This window comes from Emydura macquarii, unplaced genomic scaffold, assembly GCF_026122565.2.
Source record: "Emydura macquarii macquarii isolate MOO-44397 ecotype Brisbane River unplaced genomic scaffold, CSIRO-AGI_Emac_v2 contig_1027, whole genome shotgun sequence".
NCBI lineage: Eukaryota > Metazoa > Chordata > Testudines > Chelidae > Emydura > Emydura macquarii.
The window spans coordinates 19814699-19832915 of record NW_027131164.1 but is presented as its reverse complement, the minus strand read 5'-3'; the positions used below and the strand labels follow the sequence as shown (position 1 = coordinate 19832915).

Genomic DNA, 18217 nt, shown 5'->3' with positions numbered 1-18217 from the left:
AGGGTGTGCACCCAGGGAATCTTTGTCAAGGGTATCGATGTCAATTTCACCGGCAGCCCACATTTGAATTTCCTGCTGGCGGAATTCTCACCGCGTACCACCCGCCACCGAGAAATCTCCTGAAGAACAGGATTTCGGCAGCAAAGCTCAGTGCCTTCCTTTCCGCTGCAGCATAGCACATCTCCTTCCGTTTTGGCGGCAGCTTGCTTTCTCTTCCCATCTGCCGACAAATTGCGCACGCCCGCAGTCTTTCGGCAGCAGTACCACCGGACCAAATCTAAAAGATTTGCGGGACAGATATAAAAGGTTACACTTCCTGGCATTAGGGTGTGTCTGGACACACCCGGCACACTCCGTGTGCATGCCTATGCTTAAGGATAATATTTGGGATAATTCTGAGAATTTACCTTGTCTTCTCTTTGTCTCTCTGATGGGGGGAGAGAATGTTGCTTTCGCAAATAATTGTGTTGCACTGGGATGATTTACTTCTCTCCCCTCCCTAGGACTCTCCCAACCATGGCTCAGAAATGAAGCAGAGGAAGAGTACTGAATGAATTAAGTTGATAAAGTCAAATATCAATACAGAACATTGCTCTACGTATATGTGTGTGTGTGTGTGTGTGTGTGTGTATAGGTAGCCATGTTTGTTCAGTTTCCAAAAGGTGTAATATATAGTGTCCTTCAATAAAAAATGTACATTTGTTATTGTTTTAGTTAGAACTGTAAAAATAACACAAACAAGAAAAGTTGAGAGGACTTTCCATAGATATGTTGTACAGGAGATATTGTGCCATACTTGCTAGAACATTCTTATGTCTAAAGTCTACCTGATGTTTGTTTTAATATTTGATTTTGACTTGACATTAGTCATGTTACAGTACTTTATTAATGGCATACCGTGCCATTCTATTCTTCATTAATGCTAATGTTACTATGTGCACATAAGAAGAAAGTAAATAATTGCAAAGATTAACACTTTTTTTACAACAGAAAGCAAAGTAAAATGAAGTAACATCCTACCTTTTATTACACAAAGTAAGAACAGTAGAGGGCACTATTACTTTGTTTTTCTTGAGTACATTATTTTTTCAGGAACATGCTCTTCTATTGAGCACTGTTGACCATGCAGTATGTTTTCAGGGATATACTGAGTTCACAGAAGTTTTGTGGTCATACAAGCTAGTACGAATAAAAACAATCTTTTAGGTTTATGCAACAGTTATCTACACATCTCCTTTTCATTACTCACTAGTAGCCATTTAGACCCCAGTGCTGATTGGTGTGGGCATAGCACCACTAACTTCAGTGTGACTCTGGATAGTTATATAAAAGGTTCAAGGTCTTGCCAATGGCTGGGAGAATTCCATTGAGCCTGCTCACTCTAGCAATGGGTAGAGAGGGTTTTTTTAAATTTTTTTCTTTAGTCTATATTCTACTTGGTATATTTATCTGAAGTCTGACACCAAGTAACCACCTGTTTATATCTTCAAACAAAACTGTAAACTTACCAACAATTAATCTGACACAAATATTAAAAAGTTAGAAAAGACACAATTATGGTAAATTTTGCAAACTATAATAGTGGTCACTTTTAAACTGCAGTTGCAAAATTGGTTTACAAACAGATGTGTAATCCAGATTTCCATTCATATCTGCTTTCTTTTAGGGTTTAATTGTTTATTTACAAAGCTTTTTGGCTTTGGATTTCTTGGGGTTTTAGACAGTCATATACAATAAAAAAGACAATGTATATATGTGACAAGGACAGAGAATGAGTGGAAATGCAAATAGGGCAAGCGAGTTTGTTTGCACGACATGCTGGGAACCCAAATGAGGAAATTAGCAAGCACTACTCTGTGGTGAGTGTGAGATGCAGAAGTTGTATGGACTTGGGATGAAGAATTTTATCATCTTCCAGGGATGTGCTGGTTGTACTTATTGCTGTTGCCAAAAGTAGTGATTTCATTGGCCAATATAATCGTGCTGATGGGAAAAACTTCCAGGCAGTGATTTCTCTTTCAGTGGGTCCAATGTCTCATATACATGCTAGTCTGAACTCTCTATCTAATATATTAAACTTCTGTTAGTATTCTCCTACCATAGGCAGAGGGTAGGCACAAAATATTGATAAGACACATTTAAGAGATGGAGCCCATCAGATACAGCCTCCAGTGACAGCCAGACCACAGACTGACACATGCCTGTTCCCTAAAAAGACAGAACTTGGCACTGCCATTTAACACGTTGGAGGTGCTCCTCATTACCTATGCAAGGGTAGGGCTTAGGCAGCTTAAACATCAAGAGCAGGGGCCAAATTTTTATAATTCCAGTGGTCCCCACTCTCAGCTTTAAAAATTGCTGTAAATTCCAGAAAAAAGTGTTCAGATTTCCTGTTGTGCATCCAAATCATCCCCTTTGAAAATTCCTGTTAATCATCCCATATTCAAAAAGTCCTCTTACACAAACATTATAAATATTATATTAGTTTACAGAAAACAATATTGAGGAAATAGACAGAGTGGGAAAATACCACTGTGAAAAAATTGTAGAGGCAGAAAACACAATGGAAGACATCTGTATATTGTGTGGGGAATAAGGAGATAATGGGCAAAATAATGGGTTTACAGCTAATAAAATCTAGTTTGGAAATTGCAAAAAAACCCACTAAGAGGTATAAATGATTTAGAAAGCAGTATGCAAAAATATAAGCAGTAAGATAGATTGCAGTTTCACCACATTAATATCAGCTGAAAGCAATCTTAATGATAACTTGTGTATCCTAATTAGTGAAATTAGAGAATGTAAAAAAAAATGTTTAATGTACCATTAATGACAGATGTAATGTTACAATGTGGTTCGTTTTCTTAAGTACTTCACAGCCAATTTCAAACTGTAGTAATTTAAACATTTAACATATTTAACATTAAATAACTCTAAGATATCATTTACATGTGTGATGAATACATGAAAGTAAAGGCACTTTCTCTAGCATTAATGCTAAAGGGGAAAATACTTTTAATACAGAAGGAAAATGTTAAAAAATGGAAACTTGACCTGCAATGCTGGAAAATCAGAAATAGTAACTTATGGGACTGATTCTTGAAAAAAAATCATATATGCCTGAAAATCTGTGTATTCTGTGTTCTCTGTTTTGTAACCACAAAAGATGGAGAGACATATTAATTGTTAATTGTAGGAAATTCAAGTTTCTTATACAGGTTTGTTGGAAATACATCATTACTTTTCTGTTTATGATCTACTGTATTTCTGTGGTGCAGTCAATCATATCAAGTTTATATACTTTTGGGTAAAATAAAGCCCATATCCGCTTGTCTTAACTAACGGGCATCACTCTTACTATTCTCAATGTGCCAATATCTCTCCAGTTCAGTTAGGTTTTTCTTCCTATCAGTGTTGCCATTCTAATTGTCAGAGTACAGGACACGACCATCTAGAAACACATTAACCTGAAGCATAATGTCTATGTTCTGTTTCCTACCACTGAATCCATTTTATAGGGCTAAAATAGGTTATCTGAGTGCCATCTTGGAAGAAATTAAGCCTTCATTTCAGTCAAGGCTGGAATAAGGTGTTCTTACTTCACTTTTCAGGACACAAAGGTGAATGAAAGACACACAAGGATGGATTTAAGTGCCAGGCTGCATCTTTTACCACTGGTTAGGGGCACTCTATCCCTCACCTATTGTCATGTACCAGTCATTTAACTGGGTGCAGTACGAATTACAGGACTCTCATGATATAACCAATAACTCAGGGAAGACCATCCTCAATGTAAATAACTGGTTTTGTTTAGATTATTAATTAACAAGACATCAGATATACAAGTTCAATACTGTTTATTAATCAAAGATTAGGCATCTTGGGTTAAACAGCAGAAACAGAAAGGTGTTATTCACCGATATGGGTGTTATTCACTCACCCTGTTCCAAAGGTGGGTAACAATCTATAGGTCTTTTATAACGCCTTGTTTATTTCATATTACAGTTTGCAATAAAATAGTCTTGACAGTTACATTTCCATTTTCCTCCAAATTTTCAGTGACAAAATATGAAACAGCTTTGATCTACGTAAGAGATCTTATCATGGGTTCAAAACAAGAGTCTCAACCAATTTTTCCTTTGCTGTTGGATATATTTTCTGGTTTAACATTTTCTGCAAGATGATTCATGCCCCCAATAATAAAATTAGTGCACTATCAATTAACATTGTTTCTCCTTTAACAACTTTTTTGTACTTTATCCCTTTCTTGTGATTTCCATTGCCACTGTTATTCTAGCCGTCAGAGCCAATCACAAGCCAAAACAACCTTAAGCAGGCTGCAAAAGACAAGTTACAGAAAGGACATGCATTTCCATTCTATATGCAATAGAAGATTTATATACTCAAAGTCAAGTTCACTCTTAAGTTCCTTGCCAAACTGAGAGATGCTGAGAGAATTTAGGCCTATTAGGCAACATCAGCCTACCCCTAGGACTAGCTATTTTCGGAATCACCTCGCCAACCCCCTGTGCGAGAAGTAGATGATACCAAAGCGGGGGGTGGGAGAGGTGGGGAGGGAATTGGTCTACGAAGGCTTCAGGTTTCCCCTTCTACATGGGAAATCTTGGATCTCATTTACCTCAGGGAGCTGACCCTTTTGGTTTTTATCTGCATTGGACATAGGGGAGCCAGCAATTAGCATAGTCTCACCACCCCACATCCACTGCCTAGTGTTTCTGTTTCCTGCCTTATCCAGTTCCTAACATCCTGAAGCCACATCATCCCCTGCATCCAGCAAGTGCGCTCTATCACTAAAAATTTAGGCCCATTGCTCTGGATGTTCCTGAATGTGATGTTCATGCCAGCTGCATTCAGAAAGATTCTAGCAACCTTCTGGTTCATATTCTTCTGGTCCCTGTCCATGCAAACTGGTTTGATGGCTCCCCACCAGGAAAGGATTTTTGACTATACCAGTCTTCTATTAAGTTATAACTGCCTAATCAGTCCCATGTCCCTCTGAATCCTAAATCTCAGATTTATTCCAGAGCAGGCCACAAGATCATTTTCACCAAGGTGAATAACCAGGACATTAGATAGTTGTAGTTTGCCAGTCAGTGAGGTGTTAAGCTTTGTCCTCTGCCTTGCTCTTCAGAAATCTATATCTAGGATCCAGCTATAATCTATATTTTAGGAAAAACTAAGCTGCTTAAGGAAACAATTATGCAAGTAGGGGAAAAGATTATATAAAGCATTTTGGAATATGCTTTTCCATAAGCAGAAGGCCTAGCAAAACCTGGCTGTTAGTAGAAGCTAGCCTGAGTGTTTGACCTAGGTTATAAGGTCATAGAAGACTTAGCAATAAATATCTTGCGACAAACAAGTAAACTTCAAAAGAAAAGAAAAAAAAGGGATTTCTAGGGTATTTTTGGTATGTGTAACCATGAGGTTAACCACATTTATATGTTGGAAATATTGGGAAATGTATTGATGAAAATAACTTATGTCAGCAATCATAACCACAGTTATGGTTTCCCAGAAAGCCACACATAGACAGGCTGAAGGGCAATCTATATACGGTCCCAGGACATGTATGGGAGTACAGAAAATGTGTATAAAAATGAAGTGTATGTCCTACCTTCAGGGGGCACATTGGGATGACAGGATGGTGGAAGCCAGCATTCTCACATCCTGCTTACGATGTTGTACAGTGTCTGTTTTCTTCAATCTTTGTTTCCAACAGTCTCCATTATGTTGTGAGTAGGAACAAGGCAGGGGATTATTTTCTGTACTTATCTCATTTTTCTATGATTTTTATTTTGCTTGTATAAATTTAAGTACTAAATAAGGTCTTCATGTATCTGTCTGTGATTCACAAATCTCATCTCCTATAATAAATTTATATAGATGCCTCAGTAAAAGAACCTGTTATTAGTGAACTGTGCAGTTTTTCACGCTAAATTAATGAAAGACTGCAAAGGGCAGAGGAGGCATGAACTGATTACACAACATGCCTTGTCTACTAAACCTTTAAAGGCAGATAGCCTGAGCCCTAAAACTCAGCTTCCATCCCCCTGCCAGCATGGTTGCCTGCTTTTGGGTTCAAAGCATTATAGAGTCCCTGCAAATCCAGGCATTAATCTTGTTTCCAATGTGTCTTGCAATCACAAGCCAGCAAGATTAGTTACATGCTTTTCATGCCCCAAGAGCCCATCTATAGGGTGACCACAGGTCTTGTAACAGCCTGATTTCCAGCACCCAATTTCCCAGACTTTCTGATCCTGCCAACATCACTGATCCAATCCTTAAGCGGTGTGCCAGAATTTGCCAGATTGATGCCTTGGTAGGATAAAGGCCTTCTTCATTACTGCGACAAACTGATATCTGGTCACAGGGCATACACATTGGGGCATGGCTTCTGGTTCTGTATGACTTAAAAGGGCTTGATGTCTTTTAGAGAACAAACCCATTCATCTGAGTATTCTCTTAGCTCTACTGTGGCCTCCTTTCTTGTTTGATCAGGTTTGGAATACCTTGATTTCCAGGACATTGTTCTGTGCATAATCCACACATTTGCCAATTCTTGTGTTTTCTGTTAACTTTTTATTACATATACACACTGGAAAAATAAATTGTACAGAAACTTCTCATAATATATTAACTATTTTTGCCTAACCTTAGGTATACTTGAAACAATTATATATAATATGAATGGTTAACATATAAATAAATTATTTGTATTACATAATTTATAAACAACTTTTTAAATAAACATCCAATGAGTTTAAATAAAAATATTAGGGCTGTCAATCAATCACAATTAATGCAAGCAACTAATACATACAAAATTAACACATTATTTTTTAATGAGCGTTAATTGCATACTTTGTTGTGACTTTCTTCACTTACTGTGAAGACAGACATTGGCACAGTTCTACTGTGTTCTCCTGATCTGGAGTGATTAAATATCAGAAAAAGTTAATGGAACAAAGCAACGAAAGTTCAGGTCTTTTGAATGGGAAGCTTATTTTTAAAAAAATTTCCAGATGGTTCCCTGGATAAAAAGACGGTTATCTGTGGCTATTGCAAGGCTCAGTTCCAATACCATGAAAGTACTTCAAGTCTGCAGTACCACATATGCGCTAAACATGCTTTTGCCTCCAGTTCTTGTGGTACAGATAATCCACCAACAGCAAGTGAATTCTGCCAGTCATGGTAGAGTACATTTACAGAGTTTCAGGATTGCTACAAGCCCATTGATCAAACAAAGTACAACAGTTTAACCAATGCTATTGCAAAATCGACTGCAGACCACTCACAGGATGCAGTGATCCATTAAAATAGCACCTAGTGACAGTGGTTTTGGAAACTTGCTGGCAAAATATAGAAAACCTGTGAGTCATTTCAAACACAATCCAGCTAAGGGCTAGAAATACAACAAGTTGCAAATGGACAGAAACAAGAGTCTCTTGTACAAGATATTTCAACCAGATGGGACTCCACATTGGATATGGTTCAGCACCTGCTTGGAAATAAAGCCGTTATCAAAGCCACATTAGCTCTTCAAAAGCACAATCTTTAGGTGTTGACAAGTAGTGATTTTGAAAAAGAGCAACACCTAGAAACACTAGTTGAGCCCTGCAGGTTTGTGACTGAACTCCTTGGAAGAGAATTTTATGTCTCCTGCTCTATGGTTTTACCTGCATTCTGCCATATATTTCGTGTTATGGAAGTCTTAGATGATGACCCAGCATATGTTGTTCAATTTAAGATCACTTTCACTGCAGATTTGACAAAATGCAAAGAAGATACTAATATGAGATTTCTAAAGAAAGCTACAGCACTTCACTCAAGGTTTAAGAATCTGAAGTGCCTTACAAAATCTGAGAGGAATGAGGTGTGGAACATGCTGTCAGAAATCTTAATAAAACAACACTCTGATGCAGAAACTACAGAATCCAAACCACCAAAAAAAAAAAAAAAATCAACCTTCCTTTGGTAGTCTGACTCAGATGATGAAAATGAAGGTGTATCACTCCATGCTGCTCTGGATCGTTATCAAGCAGAACCTGTCATCAGCATAGAAACATGTCCTCTGGAATGGTAGTTGAAGCATGAAGGAATATACTGTTCCCCTAAAACTCCGGGACCCACGAGGCCCTACGCTGGCTTGGGTGTACTAACAATACCATTCCCAGCCTTACTTCTATAAGTGGGTAATTACTGTGGTCTGCCCTAGGGAATTTACCAGGTTCTACCAGGGGTTCCTGTTTACAATCATTTGAGAAACTTCCTATACCTGTCTGCCTCAGTTTACCCTTAAGAGCACACAGATACAGCCCTCCGCTCAAAGGATTAACAATTAAACATCAAATTCTTCTAAAACAAATGTCTCTTTATCTACTAATTCTAATACAGCTAGTTTTTTAAACAAAAAGTCATACAGTAAAACATATAGAAATAAGCGCTTAGTACAGTACAGAATACTAAAAGCTGTACCGTATAAGATTTCTAAAATATCAATACAGCATTCACAACCTAATATAGTATTCCTTTAGCATAAGCTACAATGTTATGAATACTTAATTGTGGTGCATATAAAATACATACAAAGTAACAGCAATATAACATAAGAAAATCCTGCATACATGTGTATAAATCCTTAACACACTGCAATATCCAGAGCTTATTACAATGTGACAAGTAATATACATTCATACAGTAACATTACAATAATATTCTTAACAATACTACTACTACTACTATAAACTAGCATTCTGTGAGTATTGATCAGGCAGTTACAGAATGGGTGGGCTGAACAATCAAGCCGGAGACATTTAGCTTTATTTACAGTCATTCCCATACATTCCTTACTATTAAGGAAAAAATCATATTTACTCCTCCTAGGTATAATCCCTCTGCTTCGTTTAAGGGCCTTCTGCTCTGTCTCAGGGACCCGCTACTCCCAAAGCCTTCTTCTTGAAGAGCTGCTTCTGCTTCTCAGTATACTCAGGTCTTACTGGAATCACGATTACCCAACACCCAAGCCTGTCAGCTCTCTGCCTTATATACAGTTTTTCTGACCTTTAGAGATCCTTGCTGATTGGTTGTTTTCTTAATGTCAGTCAACACCTCCTTCCCACTTAGGTGTGAGATCATGTTGAGCCAATCAGTTGCCCACTATGCTAATCAAACTCGAACCTCCTCCTGCTCTTCCTACCTAGTAATATTATCTTTAAACAATCAGCTAACTGGTATGCTAACGACCTTCACTGGTTTACTCCAAACCTGACTCCACTCTAAAACTTACTGTAAACTATCATTAATTACTACTTATCAGAAACCTTAAACTTAAAACTAGCTATATTACTATACATAGCTAATCATTATGATACCATCACCACTTTCGTTCTTCTGATTAAATCAGATAAAATCTTCATCACTCTTTTGCCCCTCTCTACCTGCATTTTTCAGCTGTATGGCTGTATGGTTAAATGCTGTCTTTGGTGCTGAGCATCTTGTATGTATTAGAGCAGTTTAATAATCTCTTGTATCAATCCTCTCCTTGTTGGGTGATATACTTGTTTATGTATTCAATGCTATAAATTTGATGAGTTAATTGGACGTTTGGTTTTGTCCAATGTGGGCTCAAGGCTCTCTCTCTTGAGACTGAGCAGATAATTCTTCTTACTGACACAATTCCTCACCATCCTTTATTCTCACCAAGGCTATACCTTCTTGTACGCCATCATGATTTCTTTCAATATTTATGGAGTTCATATTCTTTAGCTGCCTAAATTTTTGTTTGATCCAGCATATCAGGACAATCAGCATAAGTGACATCACACCTTGAAATGCTAGGACTACTACAACAGGATGTAGAATTATATTAAATAATCCTTTTGTCGGATGGGACCATCCCAGGAATATTTTCCACCAACTATGTTTGGTGTCTGCTTTTATACGCTCTATAATTTGTTCAATTTTATCAGCTGAGTGAGTGAACAGTAACCTTTTTCGCATTTTCTTGCGCCTTTTCAAATTGTCTTTGTAAGTCTGGATGTTTATTAGTTGCTTAACTAAGCTTATATTCATCCTGATTGGTATTGGATCAATCTTTTTATACAATTGAAGTTGATCCTTAATTTCTTCTTTTTTAATTGTAGGTATCATTAAATTAAAATCACAACCAATCATCAATGTTACATTACAAAAACATTGGTTTTTATGTGCATTGTAGGTTATGTTGAACACATGATTAACCATAAGTAACTTACACCAACTCCTAATACAAACACACTTGTTTCCTACACAGAACAACTGATCCATTAAATGGATAAGGATCTAATCGATAATGACACTTTCCTTTTTCCTTATTTAAACACACATCATAAGGTTGAACAGCATCATTATTGCAAACATATCCCATTCCTCATTCTTCCACACAAGCCTCAAGTTCCACAGTTTTCCATGTCTGATTCTGTTTTATTGCCCAAAGTCTGTGTTCAATTGCTTGCATTACACCTGTGTTAATATTTAATCCAAGTGCTACAATAGGAGATATCCATTTTATTTGAGAATCAGACATCATAAGTATGAATGTAAGTGCTTGGTTTTCCTGAGGATTATATGTGAAGTTTACCTATTCCACCAAGAATATAACTTCTTCTCAGCATCAGAGGCTTGTTTCTACATTATACTTCTTATTTCAAGAGGTAAGATACCACTCATTCCATCTCATATAATATCTTTTATTACATCATTCGTCCACATTTGTGCTTGTACTCATGCCAATGCCATAGAAACATTATTTTCTAACACTTCTACTACATTTAAGGTGGTCAAATGATCTGCTTTTTGTGAATTTTCCCAATCAGGAAGTAGGTTAGCTATTAAATAGTGACTAGTACTCATTTCATTCAAAGATATTTTCAGGGGTTTAGACAAATCTCCCAAATGCTTTCCCATCATATTCAATTTGTTAGCTAGCTCCTCCACATCTATACTATTTAACACTCCCAAACCTGTTCCTGTTCCTACCAAAGCTGTATCTATACAACTTCTCTTTACCTTACTGGTTGGAGTTTTTGGTAAAAGTTGGGTCTCCAGCCATCTCTTCCATCCTATGAGCAAAGGCTCGATATATTTCTGACATTGTGGTCGTATGGAGGAGATGTTCATTGAAGTTAGATTGGTCACTATTTTTCTTAAAGAATAAGTGGGATCTATCACTAATTGTTTCTTCACATCTTTTCTAACTACGTATGGACGAATGTCCATTGACTTAGGTTTAGATACTCATAAAATGGAAAAAGGATAACTGAAATTATGACCTGTAATTTCCCAAGTCCCACTTCCACGCTTTCTAGTTATATTTATCCGTCCTTCACACCAGTAATGAAACAAAGTTTGATCTAAATATCCTATCTCACACTCATCTTCATTTATGACGTGTGTACCATGGTATCTATTTCTTTAGGGATACTCAATCTTGATATTACATGATCTACTAAACTTAAAAGTAGTTAAAGCAGTATTATTTCTTGTAGGTATTGCTTCTACACATTTAGTAAAAGGATCTATCATCACCAAACAATACTGATTCCCTTTGGCAGTCTTTACAAGTGGCCCTATGTAATCAATTTGCAATCTGGACCAGGGACCCTCAATTCTTTGGTGTTCTATTGGTCCCTTTACAACCTTAGTTATTAGCTGCACAAGGTAAACAGTTATGTACATACTGCTCTACAACTGCTCTAATACTTGGTCACCATCCTGCCATCTGAAGTGTATTAAGAGTTTTATCTACCCCTAAGTGTCCATTATCATGAACTAAGGCTAACATTTCAGATCTGATTTCTGTTGCAATTACCCATACAGATATATTATCCTCCGATTTAGTAGCTAATACCGGTCCTTCCTCATTTTGCCAAATTTTCCATCCCTGATACTTTTCTTTTGATATTAATTTCTTTATCTCAGGGTCCCTTCTCTGCAATGCTATCAAATCAGTTTGCTCTATCTTTTCTTTTTCTGTTTTGGCTATTGGGGACAGTAGGAATTGTGTCTGCGGCTGCCTTAGCTCCTTGTTTAGCCTGTTCATCTGCCTTATTATTCCACTGAGCTTCTTCAGTATTTTTCTTATGACTTTTACTTTTCCCATTAATACCGGCTGTATTCTTTTCTGTGCTAAATCCCATAGATATAACCATTTTTCAGCATGGGCGATGGGTTTATATTTCATTCCCCTCTTTTGCCATTGAGGCATTCAAACCACTATAGCTCATAACATCCATTCAGAATGTGAAAATAGCCACAGTTTCATATACTGGGGCATACTTTAATGCTACAATTATAGCTACTGTTTCAGCTGCTTGAGCTGAATGTGGCAAACATCGTCCCTTCAAAACCATTGGGAATGGGTCTATATATTCCTATATAGTCCAACTGTAAACACTCCCAGAGACCTCTCAATGGTGGATGACGTATTGGTCCTTTAATTACCTTGGTGTCTGGATTGTTGCTGGCACAAACCAAACAGTTGTCTATATGTGCTCTCACATTCTTGGCACATCCTGGCCCTCAGGCTACTCTTTGTATCCTATCCACAGTATTTTCAAGCCCAAAATGGCCTTGGCTGTGAGCCAACATTATCATCTCTTCTCGGAGAACAGTAGACAATACCAATAGTGGCGGGCACTCACTTTCTTGTTCCTTTCTTTGAGCCATTACTAATTTGTCCGTTGTTTTGAATATTATGAACTTTCCGTGTTCCTTTTTCTCAGTCAGTTTCGTGATCTCAGGATCTTGTTCCTGCATGGAACTGAAATCCGGTTGTGCTTCTAGGTTTGATACCACACTAATTTTCTGAATGATTTCTGCTGCCTTGCCATAAAGTGTCAGACCTTAGTAAAGCTGCTTGCTGGGGCAGAGCATCTACTTTGTTATTCAGTTGGCTTACTTCCTCCGGATCTTTTCTATGTGCTTTTACTTAAAGTAAATACACCTGGCTCAGTCTCTCTTTGGCCTTGTTCCACGCATATAGTAAATATCAGGCATGCATGATGATTTTATTGTTGACTGACCTCATATTCCTTTCAATCCAGATTGGCATCCAATCTAGTAGAGCCTTCACTGCCCATTCTGAATCGGAACAAATTAGGATGTCTCGATCTTGATTTGAGGTATCTATGGCAGCTGCAACTGCCACTATTTCTGCTGCTTGCACAGAATGGGGGCTAACCATCCCTTGTACACTTCTGTTTCCAGTAACCATCATGGCTGCATAACCCATGCACAATTTCTTATTGCTGTAATAACAGCTTCCATCTACAGATTTGCACTATTTACTCTCCAGTGGTGTTAGTTCCTAATAGCTCATTCATGCTAGGTAACTTCCTCTCAGTCATGCATTGTTTGTTTTGTTTCAAGAAAGAAGTTAACCTTGTTGCTTCTGGTGGATAACAATACAAGGAGGAATGGAAATTGAGTCACAAATTCTTTCATAAAAACAAATCAGAAGTTTCCCAGTTCTCTACAGTTAACTTTTATATTTCCTTTTTTGAAGTGTTGTAAGCTTTCATATTGCTGTGATATTACTGTGATAGAAATGCTAAGTTCAAGTGGAATGTCTTAGCCCTACCATACACATGCAAATCGTTAGTCTATGTTGCAGAACTTATCCACCTTTGAAGTCTGAGTACAGACATCTCCTGTCAGATAAGTTAGTAAGTGTCTGTGCGTGATCGAAGACTTCCTGGCACCAGAAGACCCATTTAGACAGGCTAGCACCTGGAGCACCCCATGGGTGTTCTGTAATCACCTTACTTGTGGGTAATAACCTGTTAATCAAACTCCACTATACGATCTATATGTAAATGAATCTAAAACAAACCCATATAAATCCTTTGTATCTGATAGCAAGGCAAAGTTCCAGAGATCAGCACTGGGGCATGCTGATGGACTTCCCTATGGCCATGGCTCTCTGTGTGTCTGTCAGAATAAAGCTCTACTCGATTTAACCCTAAAAGTGAAGCTGCGTGATCTTTCTTACACGACAGCTGGGATGCAACTTTTAGATGTTATGCTGACTCCACTATGTTTGATACATATTCAGTAGCGGTTCTTCCCCCTTCCTTATTTGTATCTCCTCACCTTACTAATGTTGGAGTGTCCTTCTCATATATGTTAGTATATCAGTGATCTAAACATATTATCATATATGTCGATTCGTTGTCATAACCCTCTTGTGGCTAGGTATCTGTGGATGTAGCTCATGTACCTGTTATTACTATGTACATCAATTCATCGCCATGACACTTTTGTGATTGGACTCATGTTCCTGTGGTTGGAAATTACCTTTAAACACTCTCTTTTCAGCTCCCTGATACTTGGGGTTTTCTGTTGGGCCATTTATCTGTTCCAAAGTTCATAGGCCTCAAGCCTTATGCTAAAACTGCTGAAACTAATGTCTTACAGGATACAGGCCTGTAGGTTCCTAGCATTACAGTTGAATATAATGAAAGCAAGCTAGTTCTATGGGCTACAGCTGTAATGTTCCTCAGAGCCACATATGCTGAGTAAGGACTTTGGAAGGTATGTGCAGGGGATATGGAGTGGACTGAGTGGCAGGATTTGGGACTCCCTGTGCCCGTTGCCTAGGAACATGTGCCACTGTTCTGGCCCCAGGGATATGAAATGGCATGACTGTGTCCCAGAAAGAGGGGCCTTTCCCTTATGCCATTTCATTGAGCCTCAGTTCTATTATCCCCCATTATGGGCAGTGGCAATGGAAGCCCCACACAGTCTCCTTAACTTCCATAGGATTCCTGTGTGTTCCCCTTTTCTTTGGTAGGTCATCATATACAGCACCTGGGAACAAGTTTTAGCACTGTACCTACCCAACTTGTTGGGGCTCCCTGGAAGTGTCCTTGGCCTGGAAGCATGAGAAGGGGACCAGGAACTAATGGTACTTCCAGAATCCAGAGTAAACTGTGGCAGATAGCATAGCACCTGCCCTATTTGGCTTATTGTTTGAACAGATGCTGCAGTGATTTGACTGTTGGGATCTATTGTCTGTCTATGTAGATTGTGTGCTTATATAGAATCTCTCTAAAGATTTCTTCAGCTTCAGGGACATGAGGTGTGTGATAGTTAACAGTTGCTTAGGTCTATCATCTGAGAGTCTGAGAAGAAAAGCAACCAGCTTCACTGCATCAAAAACTGCCTCTCAAATAATTAAGCATCACTCTTTGCTTTTATGCTAGAGTTTTCTTCACTGAGCGCACTCAGGGGTGATTTCTTTTCAATGCTAATGTTAAAATCATATTTATAGAAATGCACTTAAGTATGCTTGCATGTGACACATTACTTACAGTACTAAACCAGTTTTCCTCTTTCAAACACTCTGGAACAGTGAAATCAATGTATTCACTAAAAGACAAATCCTTTTTAGCTGTGTAATAAGCCTTTATAAAGATATATGAAGTGGCCAAGTCACTCTCAGCTTCTTGCTCATTCATAGTAGGTTTAAATATATCCAAGGAGCTCAACTCCCTTATGCTGCTGACATCCTTTTGTACAGCAGTGGTACAGTGTTCTCATGTTCTTTCTAAAAGTCTTTCACACCTTAGATTTGCCATCTTCATTTATGTCTCTTCACCCTTTTAATCTCTATTCATGCTTCAGATTTTATATATGTCTTTGCTTCTATACAATTCAAGCTGCCTGGCATCTCTCTTTTTTAATTAGCCAGTTTCAGTTCACTGCTGAATGGACTCCCTCATTAAGCACCATTTTCTTCAATCATACACCATTGCAATCCAAGCAACTCCCACCTGCTTTGTTAGCTTTTCTCTGCATCTACTTTGTGGCTACCCTTTATATGTTTGCAATTTTCTGGACACCATTCTAAAACTTTGGACCATCTTTCATCTTGTGATGTGGCCAGTGAACTGCCCACTCCCTTTTCTTTGCATAGATGACATCAGCTATTTTCTGGTGATTTTCTGGTGATGAATGCATGATATTCAGCATTGCTCACTCCACTCTTCTTTTGCTGATCTTCAAGTGATTTTTCCATTTGGTTTTGTCACTGAACAAGTTTCAGTGCCAAAACTGACAACTGGAAGCCTGCAGATTTTGTACAACATCTGCTTCTGGCTAACTAGCATCCTTCCTGTAAAAAATTGCAGTAATCTACTGTATGTCACTCAACCCGAGCTAATTTTTGTTCTGTTTCTCCTTCTTGGTCACTGCCTTTTAAATCATTTGACCCAGATAAGCAGGATTTTCTACTTCTTTGAATACATCACCTTGAATTTGTATGTTGAGCGTACATGAACCAGGTACAGATGACAAGACTTATGTCATCCTGTGATTCGTATGCACACCAGTCTTTCTGTTTGCCTCATTGAGTCCATGGAGGATCTCTCGCTATGCACAGTACTTATTAAGAAATTATCCTGGGCCTTCTTGGCTGAAATATCACCAGTGGTCAGCAAACCATCGAGAAAGAATGGAAGTTTTTGCTGGCATCAGAACGTGAAGGAATTATTTAATTACTTACTGTGCAATGAAATTAACTATACCTGGACAATTATAAATGAATGGACTGAGGGTTGATGTGTATAAGGGCAGAATTTTGTGTCTGCCTCCCCTGAAAGAGCTTGCTGTGTTCCACTCCTCTGAGCTGCTCATTGATGTGGGTCAAGAGGTGATCCAAATCAGGGAGGGGAATTTCATGGACACCCAGTGCAGGAGCCAAAACTGCAGCTACGGTTTGGATATTACAGCTGCTGAATTGCAGGGTATGCACGTGCAATCTTTAAAGTGCAAATGTGTTCTGAAAGGTGTCTTAAAGGTGCCTTCGTACTCGTGTATAATTCAGCATGATACCTGCTTACTTTAGTGGAGAGGAGAAAGGCTATTACTCCTTTCTTAGAGAACCGTACAGTTGAAAGAGCTTTGGGAGAATGAGATGGATTCTTTGATATGCAAACCTGGAGAGCTGTGAGACCATTTTTTTAGAGTCACTTTTCAAAAAATAACAGCTTTTTAAACAGTGCAATGTTTGAAAATATTTGTCTCAACTTCAGTACGCAATATATAATATAAATTTTAGTGTTGTTGGCAAGTTCAAATGTTTCACAAAATGTTATCATTTTTTTTTTCTGGAAGGAGAGCTCAAGTACGAACACTGAATGGATTTAAAATAACAGACATGCTTTTATATTGGCCATGGAAGAATTAGGACGATCTTCCCAGAACAGTTATTTATTTATTTTCTTTTAAAGTATAAAAAATTCTATATACAAGTTCTTGGCCCCCTGACAATTATTAAACTAACAATACACATAGGAGTACTACTTAGCAAGGTAATACAATAACAGAAGTTGCTATGTCAGTTGATGAGCACATCAGCAAAATTTATCCCATCCTACTCCGTGCCAAATCTTATGTCTTCAGCTGTCCTGAAGAGCCCACATGGCTTGTGCACTATGTCCTGACAATCAGCAAAATAGGGCTACATGGAAGAGGAGTGAATTCCTGAGCAAGAAAGGGAAAGAAGAGATGTTCCATTGCTACAGGTTGTTTATCAAAGATGCCTAAAACACTAGTTAAATCTGGAGTTCATAATTCCGCAAAATAAGAACCTGACCTGTAAAATGGGAAGCTCACAAACCTCAAGCTCCTCCTCGGTACGGCTGCATCAACAGGTCCTGGTTTCAGCAGTGTTTGCCCTCTCAAGCAGGCAGCAACCACTGGGGATGGCACATCAGAAGAGGATCCAGCACTCTGAAAACAAATCTTTTGAAAAGGGACAGGGGAAATGAAGGAGCAATTATAAACACTCTTTCCCCTTCAGGGAGGGAAATCAAGCTATCAGGGTCTCTGTGGAGAGAAAGCAATCCAGCAAGCCACAGAACAGGGGCCTGAGAAAGTAAGTAACTGCAAGTTCTAATTTACGTCTTTGAGAAAAAGGTTGTAGGGCACAATCCCACTGAAAATAATTTTAACCAATGGCTTCTTCCTCCAGAGAAAATTTAGCCATACTGGTTCTACAGCAGCTATGGATTTATGTTCAATTTTATTGACTCAGTATGCATATTTCTCAAACACACTTAGCTGGTTTATTTAGAAAGATAAATTCTTTACATAGCACCATTGTAAAATATTTGAAGCTCACGTTTTTGCACAGAGCTGAGGAATTTGTTAGGGC

At 38.2% G+C, this 18217-nt stretch overlaps 1 pseudogene; it reads left to right on the top strand.

Annotated features, from left to right (window-relative positions):
* The first annotated feature begins 7319 nt into the window (after positions 1–7319).
* On the top strand, positions 7320–8209 carry LOC137150706 (uncharacterized; annotated as a pseudogene).
* Positions 8210–18217: the final 10008 nt, after the last annotated feature.